This window comes from Stegodyphus dumicola, chromosome 2 (genome assembly GCF_044657685.1).
Source record: "Stegodyphus dumicola isolate Sdum_Otavi_A_Nest chromosome 2, ASM4465768v1".
NCBI lineage: Eukaryota > Metazoa > Arthropoda > Arachnida > Araneae > Eresidae > Stegodyphus > Stegodyphus dumicola.
This window is the reverse complement of record NC_140769.1, coordinates 101,905,643-101,928,200: the sequence shown is the minus strand read 5'-3', so window position 1 is coordinate 101,928,200 and position 22,558 is coordinate 101,905,643. Positions and strand designations below refer to the sequence as shown.

Below are 22,558 nucleotides of genomic sequence, written 5' to 3'. Positions count from 1 at the left end.
CTAATTTACCGGACTTCTAGTTACTGGAAGAGTCCATTGAATTGCAGGATAGGTCCGGACCTCCTATCCCCTTCCCAGCGTCTGGGGGATGATGGGAAATTTTCGTCATGAGGGGCGACGGAGGCCAGATAGACATTTTTCCTCCCCAATCCTGAAGTAAGGCTTTCCTGTGACTGTCAGAGAGAAAGATTGAAGCGCATTGCTATACGTCAGAAATGACGAAAATGTATGATAACACAGAATAAAATTAAACCTTTAGATTCGAGGCGTTTTGTGCAGGTAATATTGTAATTTCGACTGGCATTACTGTGTAAACGGAAAGACTGCTTACCGCATCGATTTTCGACAAAATGGCCAAACGATCTTCCGAAGAAGTAAGTATTTTCATATGATAATGTTTAACTCGTTCATAAATTTTAGTTGTTATATGATTAATATTATATATTGAGTAATTCATTTTAGTTAATACTATATGCAGTTTAAAAAAAAAGGTAAGATTTTTGCATTCAATAATTATTTAAGTTTTGAGCTTGGCGATTTTTTTTCCATGAATTTGGATGATGCCAAATCTAGGAAGAGGAGAAAATTTTGTTGCTATGGGTAGATATGGTTAACACTTGTCGAATAAAAATTTCCCTATTAAATCCGAAAAAGGGAAATTTACCTGACGGCAAATGTCACGCCATCTGTTAAAACTATAAGCATATAACTCACAAGCGCAGCTCAATTCCTTTTTATTTAAAAGAAACGTATAGTTTTATGAATATATCCTAGTTCTTCCGTGTCTGTGATTCATTGATTATAAGGAGCACTTCTTAATCTCAGCATCCCTAACAGAATTTTATTTGCTTGGGATATTAATCTAATTTCGGTGGAAATAAAATAAAAGCGCTCTCATCTAGAGGAATATATGTTTCAGTAAAAGACTTACTGAAGAAATTTTTTCACATCAATAATATTTACAATTTAAAATAGTTTTAAATAATTTATAATACCAATTTTAAATATTAATCTATAAAAATTAATTACTTTGGAATAATTAGTAAATCAGAAAAATCTAAAATTCTAAGATTCTTGGATTATAACCCTTCAAAAAAGAATTTGTCACTTAAGATTTTTTTTAATTAAAAATTATGTTTGAAGATAATTAAATTATATAGATATTTCTCTTCACATGTTAAATTAAAAATAATTCATATTACCACCTGATGAAAATAAATCTTTACTGTTGATGACCGTCAAAACAATTAAAAAAGATTTTTTGATTCAATGAATTTTCCTGTCTTTATTTGTACATTTCGTTTTTGGTGCGCAAATATTATGAACATAAAAATACAAAATATTAAAAAAAAGTTTAAATAAAATTAAAAAAACGAATTACATATAGAAGACTAGTTTCGAGAAAATTTAATTAAAACTATTTCATTTCATTTTGGACGTGGACATTAGATACACGGAATATAGAGTGTATGTAATTCATGTAATGAAGGATGATACAAATGCATTTAATTTATCACATATGTGATGTAAAACAACACCAGCTGCGAAGAGTTATTAAGAACTGTACTTAAAATTATTTTTCAAATGATGCACTGCGTTACTTATGATGAGGAAAGCATATTTATTAACATCGAAAAGATCTTGTGTATCGTCGATTAGCTACAACTTGTTCTTGTGTTACCGAACTTTATTTGTACAGAACACTTTATTTTCAGTAATAAAAAATAACACCCTCTTAAAAATATTAAAAAGCATAGTTTGATTTAAAGAAGGTAATATTTCATTAGTGGGTCTATGTTTAATTATAATGAATTAAGGGAAATTAGTCATTGTTTGTATTACATTTGATAATTACAAAAATTAAAAAAATCAAAATTTTGAGTTATAAAAAGTCGAAAAAATTTCTGTGATGACCATTGTAGATAACGATCACGTAATCGCTAAACAAGATTTTAATATTATCTAAAATTCTCCTATATTTTGTTAAAAATTAATTTGCTATTTTTTTCTAGGAAACATTAAAATTAGGATGTTGTTAAAATTTATAATTGCTCCCCCACCAGAGCAGATTTATGACATAGAGAATAAGGACATAATAAAACTTATCTATCTTTAAACTTAAAATTACTGAATATTTTATGTCAAAAATTTTCCTGAATTGAATTTCAAAAGTATACAACTGTGTTATTGAAAAAGATGGCTGTTCATCAGAAATAGAAGTTTAAAGCTGTGTGGTTACTTTTTAAATTATAGAATCTGTTTGCTCTTTTGATTCAACAAAAAGTTAAAAAAAATTCACTTTATTGACTAATGTAGTGAAATATTTAAGTCGTTTATAAATCAGTTAAATATGTATTATATATGCAGGTTTATTATGTATATGTTTATGTTTTTGTCATATTGAGGTGGGAAAAGAGCACAGCGTCCATATTTCTTGTTCTAGGCTGGCCGAGATTGATAAAATTTTAAATTGCACTTTTCGTCTTTCAAAAATGCGACCTAGGATTAGGATATAAAGGGTGGTTATAATTAAAGTTCCACTTTGAAATGGTCATAAAAGGAAAACTAATGTACCAAATGCTATCAAACTTAGTAATCGTATAATGGAGGTCGAGAGAAATTTATGCTCCGGGGAAAAAAGTAAAGTTGAAAATTCATCACCAGAGGAAAAAAGGCGTTGTATGCAATATTGTTAAACGAAATAAGGGTCAGAATCTAACTTAACCTTTTGCTATACGGGTTTAACATGTTTTATACCCTTAAGAACGTTACATTCACCTAAACAAAACTACCGTTTAAAGGAGATAAAAGTCGAGTGCGCCAACCGTGTAACGGAGAAATCTGTCCTTAAAAACCACAAATTAGAGATTAGAATTGAGATCGCGAACCACTCACAAAAGTGTGCGCACTCCCAGAAATCGCTTTCTTAAAAATCGGTCATGTTATCTACCCAGTTCCATTGCATTCTCCTAAGTCACCGTTTGGTATGGTATGACAGCTAGTTTCATAATTGGACCATTTTTCTTTGAAGAGCAGTCGATAGCTAGAACTGTTACATGCACTGTAACTGCAGCTCGCTTAGCGTCAATGTTAAGACGTTTCGTGATACCTGAACTGCAGCAACGTGGCATTTTAGACACTACGATTTTTATGCAGGACGGAGCCCCACCGCACATTGGTACATGTGTCACACAGTTATTTAGGCAACATTTCAAGAATGAAAAGATTATAGGCCGACACCTCCCTACTTCTTGGTCATCCCGGTCACCAGACCTCAAACCCCTGTGACCTTTGGCTATGGGGTTATCTCAAAAGCACTGTTTATGGTGATTATCTAGACAATTTGGCGGAATTGAAAGATGCGATACACCGACATGTCCGTAACGTTCCTTCTGATATGCTAAGGGCTGCTGTTGAGAATGCAGTAATACGATTTAACTTGCTTTCGGAAAATGGTGAACGCCACATTAAACATGCTTTATAACACGTTTAAGAAACGATTAAACACATTTTAAACCGATATCTTCATGTCTTATTTAGTTTAAAAATATTGCATACAGCACCATTTCCCCCCTGGTGGTGAGTTTTTTTAAATATTTTTTATTTCAGGGAAAATAAATTCCCATGACTTCTTTACACGATTAATTACTTGATTATAAAGTTTGATAGCATTTGGTTCAGTAGTTTTCCTTTTATGACAATTTCAAAGTTGTACTTTAATAATAACCACCCTGTATATTAGACTTATTATACTGTTCTGTTTCGGGACCGGATTCGGAAATGTATGTATGTATGCAGTTGCGTATATGTGTGCGTATATATACTCACTTTCATATTAACATTTATACTCGTACTTAAGTACATCCATCCATGTTTGCATACATACATTCATACATTTCTGAATCAGGTGTTGGTAATAGAAAAGAACAGATTTCTAACATGTACGTAGTTGACATAAAACTGATCTTTATCTAAAGTGATGTGACGATGTTTATCCATAGTTAGATTCCACACCTCAGGTTAAGCAAAAATATCAAATTTTGTAAAAAATCATACTGGTTACTTCGCAATTTTGCAACTTGGCGCCTGGTACTACAAAACAGTTTTACTTGCCAAACTTATTACTTGCCTTTACATGCCAAATATTTCTTTTTAAGTTATGTTTGAATTTTGATGTATAAATTTTTTGTCAGTATAACCATTATTTATATATTACTGTTACCGTCGCTTGTTAAACTGGGTGTTTAATAAAATCAGCCACTTATTAAATTCCAAGTTCTAGTAATTAAAACAATTATATACTAATCTATGGAAAGACTAAGTTTATTAAACTCATCTTTGTCGCTTATAAAACTCAGCCAGACAAAAGACTGAATCTTAGTGCCAGATTAATCTTTTTGTATTTCCTCTGTTTACCTTATCTAAGATCGTGGCTTATTTTCCCCTCAGACTTCAATAAAAGAGTTCGGCAGAAATTTTTGCTAGTGTAGTTAGATGCCTTGATTAGAAAGGATGTGTGTTCTACACTTTCCTAATTCCGCTCAGGCACTGTTTCCCGAGATCTTTGTTCAAAATATAGCTGAGAGTAACATAATTTCTTTATCTTATATTTACCAAAATGAGTCCCTAAAAAGCATTGTTAATGAGTAAGTGTACTTCAGGACTTGACTGATAGGGTGTGAAAGTGCAAATTCTGAAACCATTTAATCAGAATCATGCATCCTATTATGTTCAAAACCTTCCGTTGGGGTACGAACTTCATGAAATGCTTCCTTGCATTTATTATGTTTTTGAATGGAAGGGTTGTCTCTGTAGGCTAAAGAAAGATAAAGAAAGCATTGGTTACATCTGTAACTATGAAGTAGGAGAAATACTTATCAGATATTCTTTTGGCTGACTAGAAACTTAAATTTTGAATTTGTACACATTACTAGCAGATTTTTTTTTTAAATTTCCTCTGTGCGCAACTCGTAGACTATCAAAAGTACCTAAGCGACAAGATTTAAGCATGGAAAAAAAGAATAAATTGTTAAAAGATTATGATGTGTGCGGTTGCAACCAAAGAAAAACTGCATTTAAATCGGAATTTCCCGAACATGCATTTAAGCGAACATTAATGCATTTTTGTAAAGAATCATAACTGATGATGAACTTATAAGATATTTCTCCCGCCTTCTTAGCATGCCTTCGTGGTGTAGTGGTCAGCACGCTCGACGCGTATTCGAGAGGTCAGTACTTATTTTTCATCTCTCCTGCTGCAAAATAAATTAATAACTCTACAGTGGCGCACGAACTAAAAAGGGCGGTGGATGATGATTCTCCACCTCCAGGATTTGGCGATTGGGTCCCCTAATCCCCCAATCGCCCTTTAAAAGTTGGAGTATATAATGTAATTCCCTCGCCTTCTTAGCATGCTTTCTTGGTGTAGTGGTCAGCACGCTGAGCGCGTATTCGAGAGGTCCGTGTTTCGAGTCCCGGCGAGAGCATTGCTCATTTTTCATGTCTCCTGCTTCAAAATAACCTAATGACTCTACAAACTAATAAAAAAGATTCAAATATCGCAGAGAAGGGAGGTTTGAGGGAAGGATGGCTTCGTGGAGGACTTTCTGGTAGAAACTGGCTTGTATAGGCGTTACACATGGGGAAAACCACAAAACCCCCATGCAGCCAGCCCGTTCGCCTGGAAACGAACCCAGTTCGGAAATACCAGTCCTCAGCGATTTTACCTCTCAGCAGTTGGTAGACCTCAAAGAAAGAGTAAAAGAGATTAAAAAATCGAGAGATGTTGAAACTGCTCTTTAATTTATGATATTTCTTTTGAGTCAAAGTGGATATGCCTAGTATTTGCGTTCTCCTTCAGTTATTTAAATTTTTTTGCTGTACATTTTTATTAACAATAAATTGTCACTCTCTTCGTTCTCCGTTTGTTTTAAATTTTTGCGTTCTGCTCGTAAAAATATACAGCAAAGTAAATAGCTGTAAGTAGTTACTTACAGCTATTTACTTTGTTGTATATTTTTATTAACAATAAATTGTCAGTTTTCTAATTCTCCTTAAGTCACTTACAGATATTTATTTTGCTGTATATTTTTATTAACAATAAATTGTAAGTTTCTTCGCTGTCCTCGAGTTTTCAATTTTTTGTGTTCTCCTTGAGTTATTTACAGCTATTTATTTTGCTGTATATTTTTATTAACAATAAATTGTCAATTTCCTCGTTCTCCTTGGGTTTTTAGTTTCTGCGTTCCCCTTGCGTCAGTTATTTATTTATTTATTTATTTATTTATTATTATTATTATTATTATTATTATTATTATTATTATTATTTGTATATTTTTATTAACAGTAAATTTTCAGTTTCTTAGTTCTCTCTGAGTTTTCAATTTCTGCGCAGTCTTTGAGTTGTTTTTAACTATTGATATTTATTTTCTTTTATATATTTATTAATAATAAATTGTGACTTTCTTAGTTCTTGAGTGTTCAATTCTATGTTCCCCTTGAGTTACTTACAGTTATTTATTTTGCTGTATATTTATATTAACAATATTTAGTTATCCTTGCCTGGAGTGATTATATAATGAAACATCCGCTAATCCGTAGCTTTCAGCAGCATTATGGTTTTCACATGTTTCACATGTATATAGTTTTCACATGTTTCACATGTATCACATGTATATATTGTAGTTTTCACATGTATATAGTTTCCCATGTGACCAACACATGTTTGACATGACGTGCGCAGCCAAAGTTTGAATAATAATAATAATAATAAGAATGAAATTATACCTTATTGCATGATTAAATTTGTAAAATTTAGTTTTGGCTGTCTAGTAGAATAGAATAACAAATTCAATAGTTTTGTCACTATTCTCAACAAGAATTTCGTTGCGCTGTTTGCGGACACCTTACTATCGTATTTCTGATCTTGTTTGAAATGATTATAATAGCTACTTGGTTAATATAATAATATAGTTTAAACTTAAAGGATATTACCGTTGAATGAAAACAAATAATACCTCTGCAATTTGTTAAAACTGGGTTGAATGTTACTAATAACTGGGTTTCTACTAATAATCATATTCTTTAAAACTAACTGCATAGAACATCGCAAATCTTCTAAAACTCGGTATGTTCCTCAGAAGAATGTACTATATAAAATCAAACTAACAGAAAAATTTATTACGATTTGGTATAATTGCTTGTCATAAATCTTTCATTTCGATTCAAAAGTTTGCAATTATTTAGCCTCTAACTAATACATACCTGGGGGGATATTATCATGTGTGCCTTGCAGCCTTCATTATTATATTCAATGAAATTATTAAGCATATTTAATTTTAAATTAAATTATTAATCTTTTCAGTGTGTAAGTGAATGCGTATTTGAAAAAAAATTTTAATTTTATTTACCTTGTTCGTAGACCCAGTCATATTATCTGAGCATTAATTTTGACCATAGCAGTAAAAGATAACCCTTGAATAAAAAATTCAGCATTTTTTTATTTTGCATTGGAAAATTGCAGAGTGATAAATTTGAGAAGAAAGAAATAAAAGATAAAAATAAGAATATGATAAAATTGGTAAAGAAACATAGAAAAGAAAGTACATCTCTAAATTTACACATATAAAAAGCTGAAGTTTATTAAAACATGCAAATCAGTGGATTTCATGTAAATTCGACAATTTTGTTCTTTTGTTTTAATCTAGTTTTACCTATTCAGTAAATAGTATTCAATTAGTTAAAAGCAAAAATTAAATACATTTAACTGTAAATAGGGCAACATAAAAGAACTTTTTTATTATAATGTAAGCATGGTGCAGATGATATATTAACGGAAGTAAACAAAATTTCTGCTTCCATATTTAATTCTATATTAATTGTGCTTTTTAACATTCCTGAAAATTTTAAACACAGTTACAATTTTGAAAAACTGCTAATTTGACATGTTTAAAATTAAAATAGTAAAAATATTGCCTTGAAAAAATCAATTTCGTTTAAATAAAGTGGAACGAAAAATAGACTCAAATGAAAAGAACCAAATGTATGAAAAATATAATGATGCTCAAATTTGGCATCCGCTTTTAATCCTCCAGCAGTTTTGAAGTCATCGCCAAACACTTTTAATTTTTAAATTTACATATACTGACGAGCCAAAACATTTTGATCCTCCCCACACTTTTCAGTGAACTCGTCTGACTGACGTGGAAGACACCTGATTAAGTTGAAATGGTATTTAACTGTTGCTGGAGAAAGTAAGGAATCATTCTTGCATTTACTTTTGCTAGTGATGAAAAATGTCGCTGATCTAAGCAAATTTGTTAGAGGGCAGAATGTAATAGCCCTAAGACTTGGAACAAGTATATCCGAAACTGCACGACTGGTAGGTTGTTCACGATCTGTTGTTGCTAGTAGTTGTGCAAAATGGATAAATGACAATGAAACCAGCAGTTGACTCCAAAGTATTGGACGTCCAAGCGTCATAAAAAAAAAGGACATCGAAGACTGTCTCGCTTGGTACAGCAAAATCGGCGCCAGTTCAGCGGACACTACTGGATATGAGACTGTACAGCAGACGTCACATTCGTGTGCTTCTGTTGACCAAGGTCAAATACACCTACATGGACTGGAGAACAACGAGACTGTACCATGGATAAGTGAAAGCAGTTGCCTGAACAGATGAGTCACGATTTCTTATTCATCACGTCGTTGGTCGTGTCAGGGTACACCGTCATTCAGGTGATCAGTTGCTTCCTCCGTACAGCAGATCATACAGAGGCTGCTGGTAGTGGTATTAGGCTTTGAGAGACATTCTCATGGACCGCTATGGGACTGTTAGTTGTGCTAGAACTGACCATAAAAGATGCGGACTATCTGAACATAACTGCGGATCAGTTGCACCCTTACATGGCGTCTGTCATCCCAACTGGAAAGGGAATTTTCCAGAAGAATAATGCCCCATGCCAACAAGGCTTGAATTGTGTTGGAATGGTTCGAGGAGCATAAAGATAAATTCCAGTTAATGTCCTGGCCACCTAATTCATCAGATCTCAACCCGATAGAGCACATTTGGGATGTCATTGAACGGCAGTTCGGAGCTCAAACACCACCACGTCGGAATATCTTGACTTTGCGTGACCGGTGCTTAGACATTTGGTACAACCTGTCTCCAGTCATCGACCAAGAAATTGTGGATTCCATGCCAAGGCGAGTTGCAGCTTCTTTGCTGGCCAAATGTTGCGCAACGCGTTATTGAGTAGATAGTCATAATGTTTTGGTTCTTCAGTGTATATCTTCGAAATTTGGAATAAAAATTTGCATTAATTTTTAAATATTCATAGCAATTACTTACTTTAACATGGTGTGCAAATTTTTATAGGTTACAGCTAAACTTCTTTTTAGAAAACGTTTTGACAATTGTCTGGAAATAGGAATTTTTTAACTGAATCAGGGAAAACGATTAGATTTTATTTGAGTTAAACTTAAATTTCATATTATATATATATATATATAAATAAACAAGGAACATTACTTAGGAAAATTTATGTTATCAGTTATATTCTAAATTCAGTTATCACTGCCAAGCTAAAATGATGAATAATAATTTAAAAACTCTGACGTAGACAATAAGCTTTCAACGCACGGCCTATTATTATACACATTTTTTTGCTGCATTTCGTTTAAAATTTATTTCCTCGAATTATTCTAGCCTAGTTAACCGATTCCTCAAGGCAAGTTGAAAAGGACATCAAAATTGGAAATTTTGAAATTAAATATCCAGTTAAATTCTTGTCAAATTTCTTATTAGTCCAAAGGGGCATTGTCCCTGAAGGACTAATGTTTTCGTTTTGTGATTTTGAGTTGAATCACTATAAATGTGCGTTTTACTTTCAAACTGTTGCCACCAAATGTAGAGTCTTGCATTATATTTGAAGAAATTAAATAATGAAAAACCTGCATAAATGTATGCATATTTCTCGCATTGTGATAAAATAACAATACATAGAGGCATCGAATTTTGAATGACGTAATCCTCCTGTGAATATGGGTATGTGGGAGTCCAAATTTGGAATTTGTTTTATTATCGATTTCATATTTTGTAAAACTTTAACGAATTTTTGAGTAACAAACTCAACGATTTGAACGTGAGCAATGGCAAAAATCTACGGGGGGGGGGAACCTTTTTATCTCTAGCGCGCGGAACTGTGTATCGGAAATTCTAAAGATAGCTCATTTTTAAAATTATTTTGCGACATTGCTATTGAACTGAAATTTATGGTTTAAGTGCGAAGAGTTTAATATTTAATAAATAATGCTAACACAAAAAACGTTAAAAAAACATCCCTCTGGATGTAATTTAAAATCTGAAACATTTTAGATTTTTTATTTATTTATTTTTTTTTCGGAATGCTATTTTTACTTTAAAAGCACCAAGTTTCATATCCAATCTTAATTTTGTTTTTATTTTTTCATAACGAGTATAAACCATTCCTAGATATAAATATAGGAACCGCCAGACCACATTAAAAGTCAAGATTTTGCTAAATTTGTCGAATTTTTTACTTTTAAATTTGAAATTGGCATCTTCGTCTCTTAAAACACTTCTGCATTTGGAAGTACATGACTACGACCAACAGCTGCGAAAATAAAGGCCAGGTACGAACTTTTAAGACGGTGAGGAGTTGGGTATATTATAGTATATATATCGTAACGTATTTTGCAGTAATTGACAAAATAGATAATCTTCTTAGTAGAACTTAAATTTTATTTTTAATTTACGAAGATAGATAATTTGTATACAATTCTTAAGTGGCAAAATTTTCGTACATCTGCTAGCTGGCTAAACTTCAGAATTCTAATCTTAAAATGTTGAATGATCTTAAATTCACTTAGTTCGAAAATAAGTTATTCTAATACTTTTGCAATACCTGCAAAGTACGATAATAATAATTTATTTACTAAAGAAATATGGATTATATTATCTCCTAATATTAATTTTAATATATATATATGTATATAATTTATCAATATATGTATACGTATATATAACATACATATATATATGTATATAATTGAAAAAGAAAATGTAAAGCTAACTGGTAATTAGACTTAAGACCTATATATAACATATATATATAACATAAACATATATATATATATATATATAACATATATATGTATACGTATATATAACACATATATATATGTATATATATATAATTGAAAAAGAAAATGTAAAGCAAACTATGTATATATATATATATATATAACATATATATGTATAAGTATATAGTATAACATACATATATATATGTATATATATATATATATAACAAGCAAGGTAGTTAATACAATACTGTATGACCAATTTGGTCTAGAAAACATTTTGCGTAATATGCTGCAAAATAAGTAAATTAGAAATTACAGTAAGCTCGCCTAAAAGTTACCAGGAGTTGTGGCTCCAAAAAGTTCAACACATTTTAAAAAACAATGTCATTGAAGGGTGAGAAATTATGCTACACGAGAAAAGAAAATAAACACAGTAAAATACTTAGCGTTGGAAACTAGTAATGGCAAAAAATACAGTAAAATACCTATGGATGTGACACTTGAAAAATTAAAACATATGAAAATCAAACCAAGGAACAAGTTAAAACATAAAACAAAAAAAAATCAGATAAAAATAGCAAGCGGAAAATGGTAAATTAGCTGAATTCGACTTCCAATCTGGCTTTTCAAGGAAAATATCTGATTAAACGTCGAATCAAGCTAACTCCATTACCCGTTTCGCCGAAACAGACAATTGAAACTTTTTCGCTACAAAATTTTTTAATTAGACAAAGTGTCTTGGAAAATTTATTAGTCTCAATTCTCTGTTCCAATTTCCCGACGCATCCGCACAAAATGACATATTAAGGTGTTAAAATATGTAAAAACTATTCCGACTACATCAAAATCAAGACAAAAATAAAAATAAAAATAAAAATAAATAGCGGTTTGCTATTAGTCCTAGATATACAATAACATACGGGTTGGGCCTGCAAGCTTAAAAAATTATAACTTTATTAAATTTAGAAATCTGTAATTAAATTTAAATGAAAACGAACACAGTGGGTCTTGCTAAGGCCAAGAAAAAAGTGGTTGTAAAAGAAACAGAAAAAACTGACCTGTGTCGATGCAGAGGTCTCCCTCTTAAAACTAAGTTGAAAAGGGGTTGTAATTCCCTTCTGTGAACTTCAGCGTCATCCCACTCGTCTTGTGACGTAAGTAGGGGGGAGCGATGTCTTTTGGGCATCAGCCAATACGAAAAGACTGTCCGTTAGCTGTAACTCATCTCTAATTTTCGAAGGGTGTCGGAAAGCTCGGAAAAACGTGTAAAGATATAAAAATGGCGTCAGTCAAGTTGTTGGAAGAAAAAATTGTTACTGTAAGTTAAAATGGCTAATTCAGCAAAAACTACTAAACTTGGCCATTAAAGTAAAAGGAAAAAACAGTCATTTTGTTAATAAAAAGTCGTAATTCTTCAAGCTAGCGGGCGATCAAGCTAGCGGCGATTATCTCTTACCTAATGTACCCACTTTATATATTATCTCCCTCCTTTTTAAGTTTTAAAGTTCTTATACAAAAACTTTACTGTATTGAAGGTTAGCAGCCTCCTTACTTTTATATCTTGCTAGTTTAACTCATATTGAAATCACTAAATGTCATTCCACTAGATGACAAACTTGAAAATTTAACGCCATGCCTGCTACAGGTAAACCCAAAAAACAATTTCTATGAAAAACATTTAACTGTATTTACACGATTACATGCGGTACATGACATATTAAATATATAGGACAGACTAAAAACAATCTTAACTTTCGAATCAATAACCATAGAGCTCAAATCAAAAAATTCAACGCACAAAAAATAGCATTAAAATAAGTACACCATCACAACTTAATACAGCAGAATTAGAACACTTTAAACACCATGACTTCAACTCTATTCAACTTCATATACTAGATATAATTCCCAATCACAAAACACGAATTTTTCAGGAATCTCTCTATATAAAACAACGTTCACTTTATCCATATGGACTTAACACTTATATACATAGTCATAGAGATACTTCTAAGAAGTCTATTTTCAGCCAATTTAAACTCTACAGCATCAAAACGCAGAGAGGAAAAAGAGGAAGCAAAATAAAAAAATAATGCGATATTTTTATCCACTTTGGATACACTTGCATTGAAAAACCAATTGAAATGTTTTTTTGACTCAGACTGCTTTCCCAAGAAACTTCTCAACTGGTTACACTCCTGTACTAATAAATTCCTTATCAGACTAAAAAAATTCATTCAAGAAAGCTACGACGACATGCAAATTATTAAAGTCATGATTCTTGATTTTAGTCTTTTCAGACTCTCTAATAGTCTCACTCAACGCAAAATTTATTTTAAAGTCAATTTTCTGCATCCGCAGTTTGACAATATTCATTTCTCAAGAATCATCAGAGATTGTAAAGATTACTTCCCCGCAGTTGACACAATACCAATGATTGCATTTAAATATCAAAGGACCTTAAGCAACTTGCTTACTAACCACCATGAAATAGATGAAAATGCAGAATGACATTGTAAGACACCAATTTACAGCAATTACGTAGATTCTCATCACCAGCACATAATTACTGGCAACCTGAATATCATACAAAACCATCAACTAAAAACACTAATGAGTTATGGTACAAAATTTAGACCAGTCAGAAACATGACTACAAATTACTGTTACAAGACTTTCGAAAACAACATCAACGAATTTATAGTTAAAGCAAGCTATCAACTGAATTTTCCCATAGATACTTTCTTAAAATGGAAAGCTAAAATTCTTCAACGCATATCCACAGAAATCAGTCACCTCAAATTTAAAAGTACACTGAATTGGTCGCAACTTACATCAGATATTAATAAATTAAAACAGCTTTTAACTATTACAAAAATAGATAAAGCAACTAATAACTTTAGCATTATATGAAAACAATTCTACACTGAGATTATTCATAAAGAACTTCTCAACGCAACTACTTATCAATTAGCCAACCTTACAGAAACATCTATAATAAACAGGATTAAAACTTTTCATAAGAAACTCAATATTACTTTCAATGCAAACTACAACAGATTTACTAATCTTTATGCGATTCCCAAATTCCATAAAACACCATTAAAATTTAGATTTATAGCTAATGGAACTAATAATTACAAGAAAAATATAGACTATTATTTTTCAATTCAACTTAATAAAATCTGTAAATTTATTTTCAATGATTGTAACACTAATCATAACTATTGCTGGATCATTCATAATAACACTCCTGTCATTAATACCATTCATACCATTAACATCCAAAACATTAACTGCTATGATTTTGAAAACTTATGTACCTTACTTCCTCTAGAAGAAATCTATACCAGTCTACTTGATCTACCAAAACTTTTCCCTAATATACTCAATATCATGACTCTTGACAAATGGAAAACCTACCTAAAATGCACACTTTTTCATAACTACATCAAGTTTCAAAATCAACTTTTTAAACAAGTCAGAAGATTGCCAATGGGCTTACATTCCAGCACCTCGATCTGTAATATCTTTTTATTTGTCAAAGAATTTAACTTCCAAAAAAATCTACAACCACAAGAGTTAAATTACTACAAACACACCTACAGATATATCGATGACCTTATTACAATTAATAATTTTGTTAAAATTGAAAACTCCGACATTTATCCGAATTGTCTTAAACTTAATAAAACTAATAATTCACAAAATAGCATAGACTTTCTAGATCTTCAAATCATTAACTACAAAAAAATTTTACTTTTTGACAAAACAAGAAACTTCAATTTCAATACTAACAAATTAATAAATTGGAACTCCAACATATCCAAAAAAGTAATTAACAATACTATAATTAATCAAATACAATGAATTAAAACTATATGCACAGATACAATAGATTTACAACGTGAAATTTTGATCCTTATCAAAATTCTCAAAAATAATCTAATTCCCTTTCAATTTCTCACCCATTGCCTTAAAAGAGCAGGCGTTAAATACTCACTCTAAATCATTTAACTGATAGGGATATGATAATTTATTCCTAAACCTGAGAAGGTGGTATAAGTTGGATGACTGTCAGTTGAAAGATTTGTATATAGTGTAATTACTCAATTGTATATATTGTAAAAAGCTAATTTACTGTCTTCAGACATATACTGTTACTATACTGTTACTAAAAAAATGGGCCTATTTCCTGCCTTTAAACTGTCTATTAGCTCTTGGACAGCGAAAATGCCTTTTTCCTTTCTTAAATTCTTAATCATTGCGACACGACAATTAGCCAGAAATTAATTAATTTCCATTCACTAGTATTTTCAAAAAAATTTTAACAGACGGTCTCTCTCAGATAAGAACTCCACAAAATACATCACTCAAGAATTCCAAGTCCCACCCACTACCATAAATTACTTCACCCAAGTCTTAACGACTGATATTATTCAAAGCCCCTGCTGCCGCTAAGAATTTTCGGACACCCTACACTTATGAGTCAGACACGAAGAAAACTCTTTGCCAACTCCCCCACTAGAAAGAATGTAAGTTACTTAATACCTTTTCTGGCCTTTATATCTTCATGTACATTCACTGATCTTATTTATATTATTTTCTATATTATTTTTATATTTTCTTTGATTTGTTTTTACAAAGTTTGCATTATTTATCTTTTTTATAATCTTCTATGTTTATTTCAACTTTACTTTGAATTCGATTTCATAATGACAATTTCCATTGTTTAATTTCTACAAATAATATAGTACTCAAATGCATAAAGATGAAAGTGTCGGGGACGGTTACTCGAGTTTTACAGGATTTCTCTACAGTAATTGATTTTTACTCCAAATTGAATTGACTAAAATGCTTCATGAGAATAAGTTCTTTAAGTATCAGCATAGGTTCATTATTCCTTCTATTCGCGGAAATATTTGGCCTGACTAGAATTGCCGGTTTGGCTTTAACTTATAACTCGAGCAAAGACGAAACACTTTCGTATTTACGTATTTTTATCAATTATTGTTCATTGAACGGGAGTTGGTTTGTTCCCCTTGAAAAGTCAACTAATTTCCGATCAATGACAATGATTACATGTTTTAATTTTTCCTTTTACAATTGAAATATTATTCTTCGTGATGATTTAACTCCAGTCCCCGTTAAAACATTATTAGCATTTTGCTTTCAAATTACTTCAAAACATCTTTCAAAATATAACTTACCAGTATGGATGCACACTTTTAAAATAATTCTACTTTAATTAAACTTAGGAGATAATATAATCAATTAATCAATACTGTTTAGGAAATAAATTATTATATAACATATATATATATATATATATATATATATATAACATATATATATATAACATGTACAAATATATATAACATATATTGTATGATCTTAAATCCATTTAGTGCGAATACAAGTTATTACTACTTGCACAATTGCTGCAAAGTTAGTTAATAATAATTTATTTCCTAAACAGTACTGATTAATTGATTATATTATCTCCTAAGTTTAATTAAAGCAGAATTATTTTAAAAGTGTGAATCCATACTGGTAAGTTATATTTTGAAAGATGTTTTGAAGTAATTTGAAAGCAAAATGTTAATAATGTTTTAACGGGGACTGGAGTTAAATCATCATGAAGAATAAAATTTCAATTGTAAAAGGAAAAATTAAAATATGTACTTATTGTCATTGATCGGAAATTAGTTGACTTTTCAAGGGGAACAAACCAACTCCCGTTCAATGAACAATAATTGATAAAAATACGTAAATACGAAAGTGTTTCGTCTTTACTCGAGTTATAAGTTAAAGTCAAAGCGGCAATTCTAGTCAGGCCAAATATTTCCGCGAATAGAAGGAATTATGAACCAATGCTGATACTCAAAGAACTTATTCTTATGAAGCATTTTAGTCAATTCAATTTGGAGTAAAAATCAATTACTGTAGAGAAATCCTATTTAACTCGAGCAACCGTCCCCGACAGTTTCATGTTTATGCATTTGAGTACTGTATTATTTGTAGAAATTAAACATTGGAAATTGTCATTATGAAATCGAATTCAAAGTAAAGTTGAAATAAACATAGAAGATTACAAAATAAGATAAATAATGCAAACTTTGTAAAAACAAATCAAAGACAATATAAAAATAATATAAAAATAATATAGAAAATAATATAAATAAGATCAGTGAATGTACATGAAGATATAAAGGCCAGAAAAGGTATTAAGTAACTTACATTCTTTCTAGTGGGGGAGTTGGCAAAGAGTTTTCTTCGTGTCTGACTCATAAGTGTAGGGTGTCCGAAAATTCTTAGTGGCAGTAGGGGCTTTGAATAAGTAATTTATGGTAGTGGGTGGGACTTTAAATTCTTGAGGGATGTATTTTGTGGAGTTCTTATCTGAGTGAGACTGTCTGTTAAGATTTTTTTGAAAATCCTAGTGAATGGAAATTAATTAATTTCTGGCTAATTGTCATGCCACAATGATTAAGAATTTAAGAAAGGAAAAAGGAATTTTCACTGTCCAAGAGCTAATAGACAGACTAAAGGCATGAAATAGGCCCATTTTTTTAGTAACAGTATAGTAACAGTGTATGTCTGAAGACAATTAGCTTTTTACAATATATACAATTGAGTAATTACACTATATACAAATTTTCCAACTGACAGTCATCCAACTTATACCGCCTTCTCAGTTTTAGGAACAAATTATCATATCCCTATCAGTTAAATGATTTAGAGTGAGTATTTAACGCCTGCTCTTTTAAGGCAATGGTTGATAAATTGAATGGGAATTAGATTATTTTTGAGAATTTTAATAAGGATCAAAATTTCGCGTTGTAAATCTATTGTATCTGTGCATATAGTTTTAATTTGTTGTATTTGATTAATTATAGTATTGTTAATTACTTTTTTGGATATGTTGGAGTTCCAATTTATTAATTTGTTAGTATTGAAATTGAAGTTTCTTGTTTTGTCAAAAAGTAAAATTTTTTTGTAGTTAATGATTTTGTAGTTAATATAGTACTCAAATGCATAAACATGAAAGTGTCGGGGACGGTTACTCGAGTTAAATAGGATTTCTCTACAGTAATTGATTTTTACTCCAAATTGAATTGACTAAAATGCTCCATAAGAATAAGTTCTTTAAGTATCAGCATAGGTTCATTATTCCTTCTATTCGCGGAAATATTTGGCCTGACTAGAATTGCCGGTTTGGCTTTAACTTATAACTCGAGCAAAGACGAAACACTTTCGTATTTACGTATTTTTATCAATTATTGTTCATTGAACGGGAGTTGGTTTGTTCCCCTTGAAAAGTCAACTAATTTCCGATCAATGACAATGATTACATGTTTTAATTTTTCCTTTTACAATTGAAATTTTATTCTTCATGATGATTTAACTCCAGTCCCCGTTAAAACATTATTAACATTTTGCTTTCAAATTACTTCAAAACATCTTTCAAAATATTACTTACCAGTATGGATTCACACTTTTAAAATAATTCTACTTTAATTAAACTTAGGAGATAATATAATCAATTAATCAATACTGTTTCGAAAATAAATTATATAACATATATATATATTATATGTTTGTTCCCCTTGACAAGTCAATTAATCTACGGTACGGTCAATGACAATAACTACCTTTTCAGTGATTTAAATTTTACTTTTTAGGATTTTTACGGTTCAAAATATTATTTTTAAATTTTTTAAAAATCTTTTTTAAGGAATTTTTATAAAATTCTTTTAAACGTTTTTTCTGCAATAGAAATCTAAATTACTTATATTTAAAATACTGACTAAAGTTTATTCCAGTAATTGATCGCTTTAATTAAATTTCTGTTCCTTGAAATGATATATGAAAAACCGTTTCTAATAATGTATATATATATAATGTTTGGTACTGTTGATTGCAGTGAAAAGGAAAGGTGCAGAACTCAATGTTATAGCAGTTTCATATACTAAGTTTCAATTCTACTGCTAATCATTTTAGCGTTATGTGAGATATATACATATGTAGTTACGTACGTACAGACGTCACGAAAAAAAAATCCCTTTTAAATCCATTTTACAGTCGTTTTAGAAAAAATCTGATGTGTACACCACATAACTTCCTTGTACGGAATATTAAATTATACGCCTTTTTTCTTGCATTTCGTTTAAACTTATTGGATAGAATTAAATCTACTTCGCCAACAGCGCATAAACCACAATAGGATAAATGCATTCTTTAAAATTCACTCCATTTGTTTACAATAGCGACACTCTGGCGCGGAGTTCACTTAACAGTATTATATTTTGTTCAAATTATAACTCAGAATGTACAAAATTTATATCATTTAAAGAATCATCTAATCGTTGCCACATGTTCTATTCAAATACTATAACCGATGTATAAAAAAATTTAAGCAAACAAAACAAAAAAGAAATAGTTTTTCACAGACGATTGAGTATTTCTCATTCAATTAATTCAGTTCTCACTTCGCGACAAGGCAAAAATACATAAAAACTCAAAATATCTGTATTAAAAATTACGAAGTAAATCTTAAACACTTATTTCCTCGAAAAAATTCCAAAAAGGATTAAGCATGATTTAATTCGCAATAATAAATGAAGCCGTTATTTTTGTTGTTGCGAAGCTACGTTTATCTAGATTGGCAACAACTCTGCTGCTTCAAATGTAAACAAGGAATGGCCGCCATTAAAAAAAGGCTTAGCGGCACTTGGACAACTTTAAAATTGTTGATAATTCTAAAACTATTGCATACAGATTTACTAAAGGCATAAAAACCTTAACCAGAAGATAAGAACAACATAATTCAATCATTTTTAAAGCAAAAAATGTATAATTTACAAACATATAAGAGTAAAGAAACTGAGATCACTGAGCCGGGTAACAGAGTGGATATACATATAAATATAATTATATACGTTTGGCGCGGCCAATTGCAACCAAAATACGAGGTGCACATCTACATGTTATAGTAGTCCTATATACAAAATTTCAACGTTCTGAGGCTACTCGTTTTTGAATTATGTGAGATATGTACGTACATACGTTCGTACAGACGCCACGAAAAATTCTCTTCAGAATTCATTTTAAAGCAATTTTATAATTTTTTTTGGAGGAAACGAGTCTTTTATTCTGTCCTTACGTACAGATATCACGCAAAAACATCGTGAAATTGCATTCGAAAGTGGTCAAAATGGATATTTTCGCTGAAATATGCTGCCTGAATCTTTTTGCGATTACAATACTTCGAGTATTTTATCCTGTTCGTATATACAGTGGTCAAGTAAAAACATGGTTCGAGTTGATTCGGGAACTGTCAAAATGGATGAAATCTGATAGCCGAAACTTTTCGCGATTATATACTTTCTACGTTTGAATTAGTTCTGTTTCTGCGATTCCTCTTTCTGCGTTTTTCAAAAATCTTCCTGTTCCCGCGAAATTGGAGAGTACAGTCCTCCTCCGACAGCTCTTCAGGAGATGTCACAATGAGTTATTAAAAAGAGTTGTGCGTTTTTTTTTTTTTTTTTTTTTTTTTTTTTTTTTTTGTGAATAAGTTAGTTTTTGTTAGATTGAAGACGTATCTTAGTTTAGGCTCCTCTCGAAATCGTTAGTTTCATTTTGTATGTAATTCTGCTATGATATTAGCTGCTATTTTCACATCTTATGTTAATCAATATGTATGTTTTAGACATTATTAAAACTAAAAGGAAGAAAAAAAACCTTTATCAACCTTATCAATAACGAATTCGGAACAGATATATGGAAAATGTAGTTTATTGGATTTTTATAAATGAAAAGGCGCAATTGAGATCAAAGCAGAAGTCGTTTTAGAAGAAAGAACGTCATTTTAGAACTTTATTTTTGAACGAATATTTATTCTGAAAAATTTTATTATAACTTACCTTTATGAAGAATTTTATAAGAATGTTGTTTTTACTTTAGGAAACAATCTTTTAGTTCATTGCCAAAATCATCGCACAGTTTGAACATCTCTCTCTCCTTTTAAACACAGTACTAGCTTCAATCATGCAAAGCACCGAGATGGTAAATATATTTCGAAATTTCTTTTAAAAACTTTTTTTTTTTTTTTTTTTTAAGTCTAAAAAATGTTTGGCTTTCCTCTATTTTGGGAGAGGCCAAGGTCTATTCGGTCCCTCACTATGTATCCCCTTTGGGAAGGGGGTAATAAAAGTTGATGATTTCACGGAAACCGGAAATTTTTTTACAACCGCAAAAACAGGAAGACACCTTTGTACAAGGAAGTTAAAAAAAAAAACCTGCTCATTCAGGATTTACATTTATTTTGGCATAATTTTGGTGTTTAGTATAATTTAGAGTGTGGAATCGAACTATGAAAAAAAAATCGGTATGTCCTTATAGAAAAGTCCGTTTTTTGTGTCAAAATGTACTGTGTTAGAACAACGCTAATAACGTATAAATCTTTATATATTTCGAAGTAGCGCTTCTGAGACATGAGCATTGCAAGATTAATTTTGTCGGTTGGCCAAATAGTATACGAGAAATATCTTATAACTAAAGATAAAGGCATCTTCTTTTTTTTTTTTTTTTTTTTTTTTTTTTTTTTTTTTTTAACAACTTGCTGTAAGTTTTCTCAAACATTTATAGAACATTACGCATACTTACAAATTGTAATCCTAATTACATGACATGTAATATGTGACATGAAAATGCTCTTTTTTGCCCTATGCATCCATTTCGCCATAGCTAGAAAATTATCCAATATTTCCAAAATTCGAAAAATTCATATACATCTATTTCGATTTAGATTATTTTTTAGCATGTTTTATAAATTAAGCAACCAAAAGTGTGGAAACTGATGATAAATATCAAAACTTGAATAAAGTTTTTTTATGTTAATAAATAAATACTTAACATTTAAATAAAGACTGACCACATCGAATCTAGGAGTTTTAGTTTAATACAAAATTACTTAGTATAAATTTTCTTCAAAATGGTATTTATTTTTTCTGTTTAGAACTATAAAGAGGCATATTGTTGCCATTTAACTCTCAACAACATGTCATGGTAAAATAAAAGGTACTTGCGTATTATCGCACCCATCTTAGAAGTAGCCAAATTTTCTAAATGAGCCACAGTCCGGCAGCCATGAGCAAGTAATGTAACCAAGGTCATAACAATCCCTCATTACATATGTCTTCTTTTTGTTGTATTCCAATTTCCAACGGTTTTTATAAACAAATCGTAAATTTTTTTGCCTTAAACTTAATTTTAAAATATTCGCTTGTGGAATTTGTCAGCAATGGAAGAAAGTGCAAAACATTTCTGCAGGAATACAGAATTTTGCTGAAAATCTCAAAAGGGAACAATGAAAAGATGCCCTTGAAGATAGTCGGTGTTGCCGAGGTTTGCGGGATGCCGAGTCTCTGCAACTCTCTGATTTATTTAA

At 30.7% G+C, this 22,558-nt stretch overlaps 1 protein-coding gene across 1 annotated transcript in view; it reads left to right on the top strand.

Moving 5' to 3' along the window:
* The first annotated feature begins 304 nt into the window (after positions 1–304).
* The window catches only part of LOC118187490 (uncharacterized), a 65,743-nt gene continuing 43,489 nt past the window's right edge, over positions 305–22,558 (top strand). Inside the window, exon 1 of the mRNA XM_035357725.2 lies at positions 305–374. The gene's annotated coding sequence lies outside the window, so the exon portion shown is untranslated. The remainder of the gene's footprint in view (positions 375–22,558) is intronic.